Genomic DNA, 6,000 nt, shown 5'->3' on the forward strand with positions numbered 1-6,000 from the left:
TCCCTCGACCTGCTGGCCATGCTTCTTTTGATGCAGCCTAGGATACGCTTGGCTTTCTGGGCTGCGAGTGCACATTGTTGGCTCATGTCCAGCTTTTCCTCCACCAGTACCCCCAGGTCCTTCTCCACAGGGCTGCTCTCAATCCCTTCATCTCCCAGCCTGTATTGATACTGGGGGTTGCCCCATCCCAGGTGCAAGACCTTGCACTTGGCCTTGTTGAACCTCATGACGTTCACACAGGCCCATTTCTCCAGGTCCCTCTGGATGGCATCCTGTCCATCAGGCATGTCAGACGTACCACTCAGGTTGGTGTCATCTGCAACCTTGCTGAGGGTGCACTGGATCTCACTGTCTGTGTCATTGATGAGGATATTAAACAGTACTGGTTCCAATATGGACCTCTGAGGGACACCACTCATCACTGATCTCCATCTAGACATTGAGCCATTGTCCACGACCCTCTGGATGTGACCATCCAAGCAGTTCCTCATCCACTGAACAGTCCACCCATCAAATCCATGTCTCTCCAACTTAGAGAGAAGGATGTTGTGGGGCGCTGTGTCAAAGGCCTTACAGAATTCCAGATAGACGACATCCATAGCTCTTCCCTTGTCCACTGATGTAGTCACTCCATCACAGAAGGCCATAAGGTTGGTCAGGCAGGACCTGCCCTTGGTGAAGCCATGCTGGCTGTCTCAAATCACCTCCCTGGCCTCCATGTGCCTTAGCATAGCTTCTAGGAGGATCTGTTCCATGATCTTCCCAGGCACAGAGATGAGGTTGACAGGTCAGTAGTTCCCAGGGTCCTCTTTCTTCCCTTTTTAAAAATGGGTGCATGTTTCCCTTTTTCCAGTCACCAGGGACTTCACCTGACTGTCACGACTTTTCAAATATCATGGAGAGTGGCTTGGCAACTACATCAGCCAATTCCCTCAGGACTCTGGAATGCATTTCATGAGGTCCCATAGACTTATGTATGTTCAGGTTCCTCAGGTGGTCATGAACCCGATCTTCTCTTACAGTGGGAGGGACTTTGCTCCCCCAGTCCCTGTCTTGTGGTCCATCTGCTTGAGAGGTGTGGGAAGAGAGGTTGCCAGTGAAGACTGAGGCAAAGAAGTTGTTGAGTACCTCGGCCTTCTCCTCATCCGTTGTTACCAGTTTGCCAGTTGTGTTCATCAGGGGGGTATGCTTTCCTTGACTTTCCTTTTCTGGGTGACATATCCGTAGAAGCCCTTATTACTATTCTTTGCATCCCTTGCCAAGTTCAGCTTCATCTGCACCTTGGCCTTCCTGAACCCATTCCTACACAACTGTGCAGCATCCCTATACTCTTCCCAGGATACCTGTCCCTGTTTCCACTGCCTGTACATTTCCTTCTTGCCCTTTAGTTTGACCAGCAGGTCTCAACTCAGCCATACTGGTCTCCTGCCTTCCTTTCCTGATTTCTTACACCTGTGGATCAAGAGATCTTGGTCTCTATGGAAAGCATCCTTAAAGATCTGTGAGCTCTGTTCTGCTCCCTTGTCCCTGAGGGCAGTTTCCCAGGGGGTCCTATTGACTAACTCCTTGAAGAGCTGTGTCATGGTTTAACCCCAGCCAGCAACTAAACACCACACAGCTGCTTGCTCACTCCCCCTGCCCCAGTGGGATGGGGGAGACAATCAGAAGAGTAAGAGTGTGAAAACTCCTGGGTTGAGATAAGAACAGTTTAATAATTAAAATAAAATAAAGTAAAATAATAGTAGTAATAATAACAATATAATAATAAAAATAATAATATACAAAACAAGTGATGCACAATGCAATTGCTCACCACCCACCAACTGATACCCAGACAGTTCCCGAGCAGCAATTGCTGCCCCCCGGCCAACTCCCTGAAGCTTATATACTGAGCATGACGTCATATGGTATGGAATAGCCCTTTGGTCAGTTTGGATCAACTGTCCTGGCTGTGCCCCTTTCTGGTTTCTTGTGCACCTGGCAGAGCATGGGAAGCTGAAAAGTCCTTGACTAGTGTAAGCACTATTTATCAACAATTAAAACATCAGTGTGTTATCAGCATTATTCTCATACTAAATCCAAAACACAGCACTATGCCAGCTACTAGGAAGAAAATTAACTCTATCCCAGCTGAAACCAGGACAAGTTGGAATTTTGCTTTCCTAAAATTCAGGGTCCTGACTTTACTCTTCACCTGACCCATATCCCTCAGGACCGCAAACTCCACCAGTGCGTGATCACTGCAGTCCAGGCTGCCTCCAATCTTGACATCACCGATTAGCTCACTTGCGTTGGTGACCATCAGGTCCAGTATTGCACCCCGCCTCTGGTAGGGCTGTCTGTTAGCTGGCTTAAGAAGTTATCCACAATGCATTCCAGGGGTCTCCTGGATTGCCTACAGCTCGCTGTGCTACTTTTCCAGCAGATACGTGGGTGGTTGAAGTCCCCCAGCAGCATGAGAGCCTGTGAGCGCGGTGCCTCCTGTAGCTGGAGTAAGAAGGCTTTGTCAATAGGGTCCCCTTGATCGGGTGGCCTGTAGTGGATGCCAACCACAAGGTTCCCTTTGCTGCCTCGGTCTCTGATTCTTACCCATAAGCTTTCAACCTGCTTGTAGCTATTCTTCAGAGACAGCTCTTCACACTCTACTCATTTCTTGATGTAAAGGGCAATGCCTTCGCCCCCCATTCCTTGCCTGTCCCTTCTGAACAGCCTGTAGCCATCGATAGCTGCACTCCAGTCATGGGATTTGTCCCACCAAGTTTCAGTAATGGCAACTAGGTTGCAGCTTTCTAGCAGCATGGTGGCTTTCAAGTCCTCCTGTCTGTTGCACAGATAACAGCACAAAAATCCCTTCAGCACATCAGAAGCTCAAGAACTGGAGAGAGGTGTAGGTATCAGTAGGTTTTGAAGTAGAATCATAGAAACATAGAATCATACAATCGTTTAGGTTGGAAAAGACCTTTAAGGTCATCCAGTCCAACCATTAACCTACACTACCAAGTCCACACTAAACCAATCAAGGGTAGACTAGACTAAACCATGTCCCACAGTGCCACCTGTTTTTTGAACGCCTCCAGGGATGGTGACTCCACCACCTCTCTGGGCAGCCTGTTCCAATGCTTGACTACCCTTTCCGTGAAGAAATTTCTCCTAATTTCCAGTCTAAACCTCCCCTGGAGCAGCTTGAGGCCATTTCCTCTTGTCCTATCGCTAACTACTTGGGAGAAGAGACCAACACCCACCTCACTACAACCTCCTTTCAGGTAGTTGTAGAGAGCAATAAGGTCTCCCCTGAACCTCCTCTTCTCTAGGCTAAACAATCCCAGTTCCCTCAGCCACTCCTCATAAGGCCTGTGCTCTAGACCCTTCACCAGCCTTGTTGCCCTTCTCTGGACACACTCCAGCACCTCAATGTCTTTCTTGTATTGAGGGGCCCAAAACTGGACACAGGATTCCAGGTGTGGCTTCACCAGCGCCAAGTACGGGGGCACAATCACTTCCCTGCTCCTGCTGGCCACACTATTCCTGACACAGGCCAGGATGCTCTTGGCCGCCTTGGCCACCTGGACATGCTGCTGGCTCATGTACAACCAGCTGTCTACCAACACCCCCAGATCCTTTTCAGCCAGGCAGCTTTCCAGCCATTCTTCCCCAAGCCTGTAGCGTTGCATGGGGTTGTTGTGCCCGAAGTGCAGGACCCGGCACTTGGCCTTGTTAAACCTCATACAGTTGGCCTCGGCCCATCAATCCAGCCTGTCCAGGTCCCTCTGCAGGGCCATCCTACCCTCGAGCAGATCGACACTCCCACCCAATTTGGTGTCATATGCAAACTTACTGCGGGTGCACTCAATCCCCTCATCCAGATCATGAATAAAGTAAAGGTGTTGTCGGCAACCTCTGGGCTTGGGAGAGGGGCTGGCTGAAATAAGTCACCAGTGCAGTGTTAGGAAGCTTATGTGTGGAGTTTCTAAGTTAGAAATTTGCAGGCAGGACCTCCCATAATACGGTGCTTCTCAGACTGACAGCGGGTAGATGTGAACAGAGACCAACATTAGCACTAAGTTACCCAGAAGCAGCTGAAGCAGTTCTTACGTGCTCCTTCACCTCTTGAAAATTGGACAAGCTCCAAAAGGCATGAAGTTTTGTCAGAGAATTACCATAAAATCTTATGAGCTTTGGCTCTGGTAACTGCTACTTTTTTGGCTAATATAACCTACTCAGAGTGTAGATACCTTCCAAATCTCTCCATATTCCCCCAAATTATTTTCTTTCTTGGTTATTATCCCTGTATCCCAGGCAGAGGCTGTAGTTCTCCACTCTGAAAGTGGTGTGATGTGAAAGACTAGCTTGGCAAAGCAGGAAACACCATGGTCCCTTCCTAATGATAAAATCATAATCATAAAATTACCCAGCAGAAAATAGTAGAAGTGTATTAAGTAGTCTTGGTTTAAGTTCTTGACAGTGAGTTTCCTGAGGGCAGAGACGCTATCAGTGCTATATGTACATCTGGTGGCCAGCCCAGGAGAGAGCTGATTCTCCATTGGGATCCTCTACCAAAGCAATAATTTCTTGGAAGGCACCAGACCATAACACTTCTGCTCCTAGAAAGTGTTCATCCCAATCCTACTGGCTGAGGAGGAGGCTGAGGATGTGGGGTGATGCTGTTTGAGATAACCCGTTGCAGCACCAGCAATGAGGCTGTGGATATGCATGGATACAACCACCAGCTGGAGCGGAGTGAGAAGCCCCCCAAGGGCAGCCCAGAGCTCGGGACAGGCTAATGCCACCTGGCCACTCACTGACCCTCTCTGATGGCTGAGGGGAAAAAGGGGGATGGGGACAAGGTCTTTTCTGCTGTCCCGCGATGTGCTGTGCCTGAGGAGTTCACACCTCATGCCAGAGGAGTTGAACTGGCTGGTGGTGTCAAAACCATGCCTGTGACTGCAGCGCTCGTTTCTGTGCACAGCTTCCCCTCCTGGGGAGCAGTGGTGGTGTTAGCTGCTGTTTCACAAAACTGTCTTGGCTAGGGGACCCTCACCTGCTATAGCTCAACCACGTAATAATGTAATAAATGCAGGTAATTCTGAACAACTCCTTGAAATCCCCAGACCTTGACTGAAACTCATTTAAGCCACTTCTTATTAACTTCAGCCAGATTTGAAGCAGGCATTGGGATATTATTTTTAAACCTATAAGAAAGTCATTTCAGCCTTAATGTTGTTATAGACACAACAGAGAAAGGCACTAAAAGCTCCCAGGTAATTTACAGAAGCTGCGACCAAGGCAAGGAGCCGAGCACTGAGAGACAAATCTGATAACCTGATACAATACAGGTTTGTATCTGTTAATCTGTTCCAACTAGAACTTAATCTGGCTAGTGCCATAAGAGACAATAACATATGTTTCTATAAATACATTAGCAAAAAAAGGAGGGCTAAGGAGAATCTCCATCCTTTATTGGATGCAGGGGGAAACACAGTGACAAAGGATGAGGAAAAGGCTGAAATACTTAATGCCTTCTTTGCCTCAGTCCTTAACAGTCAGACCAGTTCTCTGGGTACCCAGCCCCCTGAGCTGGAAGACAGGGATGAGGAGCAGAATGAAGCACCCATAATCCAAGGGGAAATGGTTAGTGACCTGCTACACCACTTAGACACACACAGGTCTATAGGGCCAGATGGGATTCACCCAAGGGTACTGAAGGAGCTGGTGGAAGTGCTCACTAAGCCACTTTCCATCATTAATCAGCAGTCCTGGCTAACCGGAGAGGTCCCGGTTGACTGGAAGTTAGCAAATGTGATGCCCATCTACAGGAAGGGCTGGAAGGAGGATCCAGGGAACTACAGGCCTGTCAGTCTGATCTCTGTGCAGGGCAAGGTTATGGAGCAGATCATCTTCAGTGCCATCACATGGCATGTACAGGACAACCAGGTGATCAGGCCCAGTCAGCATGGGTTTATGAAAGGCGGGTTGTGCTTGACTAACCTGATCAACTTCTAT

This window comes from Pelecanus crispus, chromosome 2 (assembly GCF_030463565.1).
Source record: "Pelecanus crispus isolate bPelCri1 chromosome 2, bPelCri1.pri, whole genome shotgun sequence".
NCBI classification, from domain to species: domain Eukaryota; kingdom Metazoa; phylum Chordata; class Aves; order Pelecaniformes; family Pelecanidae; genus Pelecanus; species Pelecanus crispus.